The sequence below is a fragment of the Mustela putorius genome, unplaced genomic scaffold, assembly GCF_011764305.1.
Source record: "Mustela putorius furo isolate JIRA1106 unplaced genomic scaffold, ASM1176430v1.1 tig00000698_pilon_pilon_pilon, whole genome shotgun sequence".
Taxonomy (NCBI): domain Eukaryota; kingdom Metazoa; phylum Chordata; class Mammalia; order Carnivora; family Mustelidae; genus Mustela; species Mustela putorius.
This window is the reverse complement of record NW_025421449.1, coordinates 4,795,653-4,807,141: the sequence shown is the minus strand read 5'-3', so window position 1 is coordinate 4,807,141 and position 11,489 is coordinate 4,795,653. Positions and strand designations below refer to the sequence as shown.

Genomic DNA, 11,489 nt, shown 5'->3' with positions numbered 1-11,489 from the left:
CTCACCAACGTTCTTTAAATCCATCTTCTGTTCCAGATGCTATTCAATCTGCTTTTACGGTTGTCTGAGAGCAGAGAGAAAGACCTACAACTAAATACTGAGCCAGGAGTTAAGAATATGTCCACAGAGCGGCAAGCAACAAGTGCAAAGTTCAAATCACAGACCAGTGCGGTCCCCTTCCCGTATCCAAGGCCAAACACCTGCTCTTTTGTTCGATTTTTTAAAAAACCGTTTATTTCATATTTTGGTCTGGCGAACTGAGGAGTGGGGGACCCCTATCAAACAGTATTTCTGTGAAACCAAATACCATTTGCAAACTAGTGTGAGAAGAACGAATGAAAACTACTTGTAAGAAGGTTATGAGAAGATGGCAAGGTCAATTTCTGGCTTGCTCACTCCATCTCTAACCACTCTGTAAGCATAAGGAAAATGCCTGGAAATCTAAACTTCAACTAAAGGCGACATTACTCTAACTTCGAGGCACTTGGAGGATGCCACATCCCTGAAGTTATTCCAATGCAGGTTTCGCCATACTAACTTCCCCCAGCTCAGCCCGTGCTCCCTGCAGTAGTTTTCCGACTCTTTCCCTCCAGATCTTTCTTTGCTCTCACCAACTACCAGAGCTTTCCAGGCCACCCCTAAAACGCCTGGCGGCCGCCATCTTACCAACTACTATCGCGAGACATACTTACCCTTCTCGAGCTTGACTCGTTTACTTTCTTGCGAGAAGCTCTTCTCGGCTGTTCTCGCCGTTAGCTGAGGAAAGTGTCGCGAGAGCTGGTTGCCTTGGCTCCCTGTAGCTATAGCAGCCGCGGCGGTTAAGGATGCGGCGGCAGGAGCTGTGAGTGCGACACCCTCAGGGGGGCGGGGTCGGAGGTAACGGGGTGCAGGGGGTAGCCCTGGTTGTGGAGTAGGTAGGGAGGAATGGGCCCAAGTGTGACGTGTGAGGGATAACCTAGGTCCCGTGTGTACAGGGAACTGACGCCGGTCTGTACTAGGGCACTCACGGAGGGCTAGAGCTGCCGGGAGGTCCAGTGGGAGGGACCCGGGTGTAGTAGGGTTCAAGGGGCAGGGGCCGGAGCGTGGAGGGTGTGTGTATTGGCAGGAAGAGGGTTACGCGGACTCAGAACTGGATAAAGGCACCGGACTACATCGAGGAGTAAGTGGGAAGAAATGGGGTATCGAGAAGAGGTGGGTATGTTGAATGGGAGCACGGAGGTTGGGCCCGGTTTGCTTTGCACTGGGGGATGGGGGCCGGTATCGGACCCTTCGCAGCCCCTGAGGGTCCGCGGAACGCTGGTCTAGGACTGCGCGCCAGGACCTGGGTCCTAAATGGCGTGGCGGGAATGGTGGCGTCCGGAACCTCCACTATCACCCGCCCCTTCCAAAGAAATTCCCCACAGTCTGTGAGATGTGGAAGTAGGGTCCTGGTGAACTAGTATTAGTTGGTGAGGTTCTTTCTGCGGAGAGACTGTGAGTGGGATAATGAATGATTGCTACTGTAAAGTGTGGGGTGGGGGCGGGAGAGAAATTCTTGAAGGAAAAAAAAAAAAACACTAAGATGTGCGTCCTCTGGAGCGTATTGAGTTGGAAAAAGGGGTGTGTGTGCTGAGATCACGTTTCTTCCCAGTTTCATTCAAGTATAGAATTCCTTTACGGTGTACTTATGAGATTATATATGCAGTGTAAAACCAGTTTAGCTGATACTGTAGAAGAATGTGCAGTACGACACTTAAGCCTTCCACGAATGTAATTTAAAAACTAAGAAAAGTGTTTCTATTGCAGCAGCACCAGCAGCAAGCTGAACACTAGGGATAGATTTAGTTAAGTTGAATATAAAACGGAGTGTCCCCAAAGTGTGCATGTTCAGGTTATTTGCCTTTTAAGAAACGGATGAAGGTTTTTGTTTGTTTTTTAAGAGACAGAACAAGTTTTGAATATCTGCTGATTTGAGAATAAAAGGAATCTCCCAGGAGTTAAAATCAAGGAGTGGGCAAAATATTTAGTTTCTGAGTCTCAGAATTGTTTTGTGGAGAGGGGTTGGGACCACTTTGCTTCTGAACTCTTTATTTCTAGTGCAAACAATGGCTTCAATTCAGGCATAAAAATAACCTACCCATTTCAGTCTCCAGATACAAACTTTCTGATAATTTTTCTCACTATCTTTTGTAGGTATAAATTTGCAGGGTATAACCTCTCTTGATTATGTAACTGGATTTTCCATGTTGAGGTTCACAAATTCATTAATTAGAATAATGGCTTTTAAATCCTTCTCGCACTAGCCTTGATGTGGTCATTTGACCTATTTATTTGATATGTGTTAGACTAAAACTTTAAATTTGTAATATTCAGAGCTAAACTTTAAAATAGAAATGCTTTTCTGAGGCAAGATGCAGCTTTATGTTGTTGGGTCCAAAAGATTGCTGCATGAATCCATTAAGGAGCTTTACTGAGTTCCTATTATGTATAGAGTATGGTGTTAGGCATTGGGGTGGGGGGGGGAATTCATTCACTCATTTACCCATTCAGCAAACATTTATTGAGACCTATTTTGTGTGATTATAAAGCCTCAGGATAAGCTTTGCTCTCTGTCTTGCAATGCTTAGAATCTAGGAAGGGAGAGTGACAGAGAACAAATAATTACAATGTAATAAGCACAATATGTGAAACCAAGCTTGTGAAACAAGGTTCTTGCCCTCAAGAGTTTACCTAGTTGACAAGACTAAAAAGGAAGAAATAATTTCGAAAATTACAAAACATTGAGCAAATTCTAAACTGTGCTGCATAAGTAGAACATATGTTTCTCAGAAGAGAGAAAAGTTATAATGAAAGCTTGAGAAAATTCACAGGTCAGTTGATAATTTAAGTCTTTTGTACTCTTAAATACCACTGTATGTTCTTAAGTCAACAATAAGGTAATAACTGATATTTGTTGATTAATTATTAGTGTGCCAGGCACATTATCTCATTTTAACTTTATAACTTTACTCTTCAGCTGGTACTACAATTTTAAAGACAAGAAAATGGAAGCTTAAAAATTAAGGAAGTTGCTAAAGATCACAGAGCTAGTAAATGGCAGATTTAGGGTTTGGAGTTGGAAATATGTGTGCTTGGAGAAACCTAAGCAAGATTCCTTTCTTTTGCAGGGAGGGTACCTTGGGATTGGGGGGGCCAGAGATTAAAGGTGGAATTGGCACAAAGACCAGAATTCAATCTCTTTATCTTTGTTCATAGATATTTCTCCCTCACATATTTACACTATATATGGGAACAAATTTAAATATTAACATGATACTAAATATGAAATTTGTATTATACAGAGAATTGAGTAAATTGCCATATTCATGTTGTATATAATTGTATAGGGAACTGTGTTTGGGAAAATAGTTGTAACAAGCAATTGTTAATGGTTGCAGTCTTCTAGAAAGTGATCATTTTAATAATGGAAACGGTTATCTATCTTCACATTCAGTGTAGGGCAAATTTTATTGTAACAGAATTTAAGAGATTTTGTCAAACACTTTCTTTTCTTTCCTTTTTTTTTTTTTTTAAGATTTTATTTATTTATTTGACAGAGAGAGATCACAAGTAGGCAGAGAGGCAGGCAGAGAGTGAGGGGAAGTGGGCTCCCTGCCAAGCAGAGAGCCCGATGCGGGGCTGGATCCCAGGACCCTGAGATCATGACCTGAGCCGAAGGCAGAGGCTTAACCCCCTGAGCTACCCAGGCGCCCCTTGTCAAACACTTTTCTTATATTGCTTTTTTTGTATTGAGAAAAATGTATATACATATCACATGTATTTATATATTTGCATTCAGACTTTCTAAACTCTATATTCTAAAGTCCAAAATGTGATTTTCTGGTTGGAATTCAAATTTTATATCTTAATATATGGTTTCTTTAGAAATCTAAATGAGAGTGATAGATACCATCACTGTTAATACTTAGATCTAGACTTAATGATTAGAGGTGGATGAGTCCAATCCATTTCCTTTTATATTAAGGAAACTGAAGCCTAGAGGAACTTTTCAGTGACTTGCCAAAGTCACACAGCTGCAATGTCCCAGGTGTCCTGACTTCCAATTAAGTATTTCTTCAACTGTATCACATTGCTAAATTATATTTAATAATTGCTATACATAGAGGTATAGGTGCTCTCAGCTACTTTCAGGAAACCGCTGTTGTCAGGAGGCTGCTGACAGAGTACAAACTGATTATATGTTTCCTTTATAGTGTTCTTATACTTCCTACTTATACTTAAAATAAATGCGTTCAGGTTGTTTATTCAGAAGCTTCTTACATTTAGTTTGTTATATTTCTGTTTCACTTTCTTTTTGTTTTAAAGATTTTATTTATTTATTTGACAGAGGGAGAGACAGAGAGGGAACACAAGCAGGGGGAGTGGGAGAGGGAAAAGCAGGCTTCCTACTGAGCAGGGAGCCCCATGTAGGGCTCAATCCCAGGACCCTGGGATCATGACCTGAGCTGAAGGCAGACACTTAACTGGCTGAGCCCCCAGGTGCTCCTCTGTTTCACTTTTTTGTATCTAGCTGCATTATTGGCCCATTTTAACAAATGTTGATCTGCCTTAAAAAAAGTGGAGGGATATAACTATGTTGTAATACATAGTATTCTTTATTCTTAAAGATTTATTTGTTTGTTTGTTTTAGAGAGAGAGTGCATGTGAATGGAAGCATGAGTGAGTGAGGGAGGGGCAGAGAGAGAGAATCCCCAAGCTGACTCCCCGCTGAACATGGAATGCAACTTGGGGCTCGATCTCAGGACCCCGAGATCATGACCTGAGCCAAAACCAGGATGTTCAACTGACTGAGCCACCTGGGTGCCCCTGTAATACATAATATTCTTAATACACACATAGAGATTTGAAGTTGAGTCAGGTGAGGGTTTTTCCAGTGAGTTGACTTTCTGCAATGGTTCTACATCTATAGGCTGGAATAGCATGGGGGTATGAAGAAAATTCTGTGTTTTCTAACATCTTTTAACTAAGTGGGCTGAGTGCCCATGTTTTTCATGTGACTTATTTTTGAGGCATTGAGACATTTTTCTAAGAAAGGTTTAGAGTAAAAGAGTGAGATGAGAGGAAGACCCTTGAGGGCAGAGTATGGAACTTCTATCCCAGAAAGGTTGAAAACTGAGAGTAGTTGAGAATGTGTCAAGTGGATAATGGTCTAAAAGTATTCTGTTAACTCTCAACCTCCACAAAAGAAGACCTTTTCTTTCACTTTGATGCACATACTCTCTGGAAAGATTCTATTCATTTACACTCCTCCAGGGATGGAAGTGGGAAAAAGTATTATTTTCCCAGAATTTACATCAACAATAATAAATAGAGATTGAACAAATTAAAAACCGTTTATTTGATGGGTAAAAAGTGATATCTCATTTTATTTTATTTTTTAAAAGATTTTATTTATTTATTTGACAGAGATCATAAGCAGGCAGAGAGGCAGGCAGAGAGAGAGAGAGGAAGGGAAGCAGGCTCCCTGCCGCGCAGAGAGCCCGATGCGGGGCTCAATCCCAGGACCCTGGGATCATGACCTGAGTCGAAGGCAGAGGCTTTAACCCACTGAGCCACCCAGGCACCTCATGATATCTCAGTTTAAGTTTCGATTTCTTTGATTGCCTGTGAAGTTGAACATATTTCCATATTTGTTTTTCTCTCTAGACTTCACTGTTTATGTTTCTTTAATCTTTTTTAAAAAATTATTTTTATTAACATATAATGTGTTATTTGCCCCAGAGGTACAGGTCTGTGAATCATTAGGCTTACACAATTCACAGCACTCACCATAGCACGTACCCTCCCCAACGTCCATAACCCAACCACCCTCTCCTTACCCACTTCCCCCTGCAACTCTCAGTTTGTTTTGTGAGATTAAGGTCTCTTATGATTTGTCTCCCTCCCAATCCCATCTTGTTTCTTTTTTTTTTTTTTTTAAAGATTTTATTTTTAAGTAACTCTGCACCCGAGGTTGGACTTGAACTTATAACCCGAGGATCAAAAATGTGTGTTCTATTGACTGAGCCAGTCAGGGGCCCCAAACACTTAATTTTTTTAAAATATTTTTTTTATTTTTAAGTAATCTCTACATCCAACATGGGGCTCAAACCTACAACCCCGAGATCAAGAGTTGTATGCTCTTACCAACTGAGCCAGCAGATGCCCCAATTTTTTTTTTTAAAGATTTTATTTGTTTATTTGGCAGACAGAGATTACAAGTAGGCAGAGAGTCAGGCGGGGTGGTGGGGGAGGGCGGGAGGAAGACTCCCTGCTGAGCAGAGAGCCCCATGTGGGGCATGATCCAAGGACACTGGGATCACGACCTGAGCTGAAGGCAGAGGCTTTAACCCACTGAGCCACCCAGGTGCCCCAGATGCCCCAATTTTTATAAATATTTAAATTGTATACTTTAAGAGAAAAAAAATTAAAGAAATTTATGTAGAGGCTAAGGAGCAAAGGACCCCTTTCTAGAATATTCTGTTGGTGGGTTTTCATCCAGTGATTTTTCTATGCCATTTATAATTTATGTAACTATTTATAGCTCTTTATGAAGGATAGTATTTTTTCTGCAGTTCTTTTTTTTTTAATTTAGTTATGTGCCTGTGAGCTCTCATCCTGTTAATACACACTTTTTAACTGCTGATAATATTTCATTTTGAATTCCTGCAATTTATTTAACTTCTTTTATTGATGGACACTTAAGTTATCCACTTAAATAATCCATTTTGCATTTACCAACTAAAATGAACATCTCTTTTTTTTTTTTAAGATTTAATTTATTTTACACAGAGAGATCACAAGTAGGCAGAGAGGCAGGCAGAGAGAGCAGATGGGGGGAAGCAGGCTCCCTGCTGAGCAGAGAGAGCCTGATGTGGGGCTCGATCCCAGGACCCTGAGATCATGACCTGAGTAGAAGGCAGAGATTTTAACCCACTGAGCCACCCAGGCGCCCCTGAAATGAACATCTCTTATTCTTGTGTCTTGTGTAAATGTTCTAGAAATACCTCTGGAGTAGTGGCTAGGATTGTTGCTTGAAATGTATATATATTTTCAAAGGTATTGCCACTCTGCCCTTCAAATAGTCTGTGTACTATTATGCATTGCACCAGCAGTTTATGAAAGCACCTATATCCTTACCTACTTGCCAACACTTGGTATTATTTTTTTTTTTAAAGATTTTATTTATTTATTTGACAGAGAGAGATGACAAGCAGGCAGAGAGGCAGGCACAGAGAGAGGAGGAAGCAGGCTCCCTGCCGAGCAGAGAGCCCGATGCGGGGCTCGATCCCAGGACTCTGAGATCATGACCTGAGCCGAAGGCAGCGGCTTAACCCACTGAGCCACCCAGGCACCCCAACACTTGGTATTATTGATCTTTTTTAAAAATTTTAATTTAATTTATTTATTTGACAGAGAGAGAGATCACAACTAGGCAGAGAGGCAGGCAGAGAGAGAGGGGGAAGCAGGCTCCTTGCTGAGCAGAGAGCCTCATGTGGGACTTGATCCCAGGACCCTGAGACTATGACCTGAGCTGAAGGCAGAGGTTTAAGCCACTGAGCCATCCAGGTGCCCCGGTATTATCAATCTCGTACATTTTTACCAATATGGTAGTCAAAATTTTTTGCTTTAATTTGCAGTTTTTAGACTACTTGGGAGTTAGATCATCTTTAAATTTCTTTATTGGCTATTATATTTATTTCTGTGAAATTTCTATTCCTTGCCTTTTTGAAGCTTTTTCTTTTACCTATTGATTAATAAGAACTCTTTATATGTATGTGGATGCAAATCTGTATTTTATATATATATATATATATATACACACACACACACATATTTATATATATATATATAGCACATATTTTCTCCAGTGTATTGCATTATGTGTACGGTGTCTATTGATGTAATAAAATTTTTATATTCATATAGTCCCATCTTTTTCAAAAGTTTTTTTTTTTAAGATTTTATTTATATTTGACAGAGATCATAAGTAGGCAGAGAAGCAAGCAGAGAGAGAAGGAAGCAGGCTCCCTACTGAGCAGAGAGCCCGATGTGGGGCTTGATCCCAGGACCCTGGGATAATGACCTGAGCCAAAGGCAGAGGCTTTAACCCACTGAGCCACCCAGGTACCCCTTTAAAAGATTTTTTAAAAGTAATCTCTACACCCAGTGAATGTGGAGCTTGAACTGACAACCCTGAGATCAGGAGTTGCATGCTGCAGTGACTGAGCCAGCCAGGTATACCAGTATCATCCAGTTTTAATTTTTGCTGATTTACTGTGTGTTTGAAGGTCAGTTCCCCTCTCAGTCTTAGAATATATGTAAGAGACTTTTTCTTTCAGAATTAGCCTCTCCGGTTTCATTACAAACAAAAATTCTGTTGGAACTGTAATTGGGATTTCAGTTGAAACAGAAAGATTATTTACTTTATGGGACAATTTATATCTTTACAATGTTGAGACTTCCCATTTAGAAACAGGATATTCTTGGGTGCCTGGGTGGCTCAGTTGGTTAAGCGACTGCCTTTGGCTTGGGACATGATCCTGGAGTCCCAGGATGGAGTCCTGCATCAGGCTCTGTGCGCAGTCGGGAGTCTCCTTCTCCCTCTGACCCTCTCCCCTCTCATGCTGTCTCACTCTCTCTCTTTCAAGTAAATAAATATAAGTTTTTTTTTTTTTTTTAGAAACAGGATATTCTCTTTATTCAACTTAAGAAAAAATCCTTCAGAAAAGTTTATAGTTCTCTTCATATTAATCTTGAACATGTCTAATTTTTAAGTCTTTTACAGTTATTTAAAGTTGTTGTGGCAATTGGGATCTTTTACCTTATGACATTTTAAAAAATTGGTTATTGCTGACATATAGTAAAGCTGTTGATTCTTTTATGTTGATCTTGAATTGGATTTCCTTACTAAATGCTTTTATTAAATACAATGATTTTTTCATTTGATTCCTTTGGATTTTCAAGATAGTCATATATTATAGCTGGTGTCTATGGCAGTTTTCATTTTGGCATACAAAATGAAAACTTTTTTTTTTAATCTGTTTTTTAATTTTTTTAAAAGATTTTATTTATTTATTTGACAGATCACAAGTAGGCAGAGAGGCAGGCAGAGAGAGAGAGGGGGAAGCAGGCTCCCTGCTGAGCAGAGAGCCTGATGCGGGCCTCAATCCCAGGACCCTGGGATCATGACCTGAGCCTAATGCAGAGGCTTTAACCCACTGAGCCACCCAAGCGTAGAAGAAATACTTAAAATGGATTTTAATGTCTAGGTTAATGTTGAGCCAGTCACCAGCCTGATCTTATCTTCACTAAGATTTTAAGTTGATTTATTAATATGAAAAATATGGACACAGTTTTTATGTTTATTGAAAATTAGTGGGAAAGTAGAATTCACGTTGAGGTTCACTTTTCAGTCTTTTTCTCCCAGGGAGTACATCTATAGAAATGGCTATCTAAATTTTTTGTTTTGGGGACAGTGCCATATAGTAAATTTGTGAACTCTCTCTCATTCTCATTTATATCAGACATGAACATAAACATTTATATGATTGTAGTATATACAAAAACTTTCTTATCTTTAAAAAAAAGATTTTAGGGGTGCCTGGGTGGCTCAGTGGGTTAAGCCTCTGCCTTTGGCTCAGGTCATGATCTTGGGGTCCTGGGATCGAGTTCCGTATCAGGCTCTCTGCTCAGCAGGGAGCCTGCTTCCCTCTCTCTCTGCCTGCCTCTCTGTCTACTTGTGATCTCTCTCTGTCAAATAAATAAATAAAATCTTTAAAAAAAAGTTTTTAATCTTCTGTTGCTTTTTCAGAGTTTTTCATATTTCTTTCTGTTTGGCTATATAAATGTTCTTTATAGACAAGTGGCTTTCGAGAAAAAAACAATTAGCCCAGTTGTTGGTGTGCAATGAGTGAACTTTTCTGAAATCCATGTTTCAGTATTTAAGTACTTTTTACATATTTTTATTTTTATTTATTTTTAAAGCTTTTGTATATTTATTTATCAGAGAGAGAGAGAGAGCAAGAGAGGGAACACAAGCAGGGGGAATGGGAGAGGGAGAAGCAGAGCTCGATTCCAGAGCCCTGGGACCATGACCCGAGCTGAAGGCAGATGCTTAACTGACTGAGCCACCCAGGCACCCCTAAAGTAAATATTACATTCCCATCAGCAGTGTATCATTGAACCAGTTTCTTGCACCTTCACCAGCATTTGGTGGTGTCACTCCTTTTTATTTTAGCCATTCTGATATATGTGCTGTGATACTGGATTGTGGTTCTGATTTTCATTTCCCTGATAGCTAATAATGTTGAACATCTTTTCAGTTGCTTATTTGCCGCTTATATATTCTCTTTGTTGAAAAATCTCTTTATATCTTGTGCCCATTTTCTAATTGGCTTGCTTGATATTTTACTGTTGAGTTTTGAGAAGTCTTTATATAACCTAGGTACTAGTTCTTTGCTGAATATGTGGTTTGCAAATATTTTCTGTAGCTTATTATTTTTTCATCCTTTCACCTGGGCTTTTTTTTTTTAAGATTTTATTTATTTATTTGACAGACAGATCACAAGATTACAAGTAGACAGAGAGGCAGGCAGAGAGAGGGGGGGGGGAGCAGGCTCCCTACTGAGCAGAGAGCCCAATGCGGGGCTTGATCACAGGACCCTGAGATCATGACCTGAGCCGAAGGCAAAGGCTTAACCCACTTAGCCACCCAGGTGCCCCTCACCTGGGCTTTATAGAACAAAAGTTTCCCCTTCTTGGTTGCAAGTCCCCTGTCATCTCTCAAAGGTAACCACTCATGAATTTAATACTTCTCTGACTAGTTTATACTCTGTAGCCTATTAGTGTATTAGAAGCTTATTGTGGCAGAAGTAAAAATACTGCTGAGGTCCTGTGGAAGGCTAAGGCAGAAAGAGATACTTCTTAGATTTTTTTAAGTTGAAACCTGGTTCATCTTCCTCTCAGAGATGGCTGTACATAAAGGTATACAGAAATATTTGTTGAATGACTACTTGGTACCCAGGTACTTCTGATTGAAGATATTTAGTACCTATATATTATTTTGAAATGATGTCTACATATCTTTTGGGTTAAGATTGTTAGGATCCTTTACCAATAAATAGATAGCTTTGACAGAATAGATGTTTTCTTAGAAGTAGTGAACCTGAGTAACAGACTTGAGGTTTCAGTATTTATTTCTAACTGCATATAGTACATTTAGCTGCCTTAGTTAATAGAGACTTGTGGACAGAACAAATAGTAAGAGATGTACAAGCATTACAATTCCTGGTACAGGAAAGTAAGTTTAATTCTGGAGAATGGGGTTAATTCTGGTGAGGTTCGATGCAGGGTAGGGACCTGTTGAAACAAACAGCTCAATGTTCACTGAGTAGCAGTGAAGGGCCTGACCCTGACCTCCACTGGAGCTGAAAATGTAATCCTCCTCTAGTGAGGCCGTAACTGCTGTC

At 39.9% G+C, this 11,489-nt stretch overlaps 1 protein-coding gene across 3 annotated transcripts in view; it reads left to right on the top strand.

Annotated features, from left to right (window-relative positions):
- The first annotated feature begins 726 nt into the window (after positions 1 to 726).
- Positions 727 to 11,489, top strand: part of USP54 (ubiquitin specific peptidase 54) — a 122,740-nt gene continuing 111,977 nt past the window's right edge. The window contains exon 1 of one of the 3 annotated variants that reach the window (XM_004769431.3): positions 727 to 841. The gene's annotated coding sequence lies outside the window, so the exon portion shown is untranslated. The other 2 variants (XM_004769430.3, XM_004769429.3) reach the window with 2 other exon arrangements.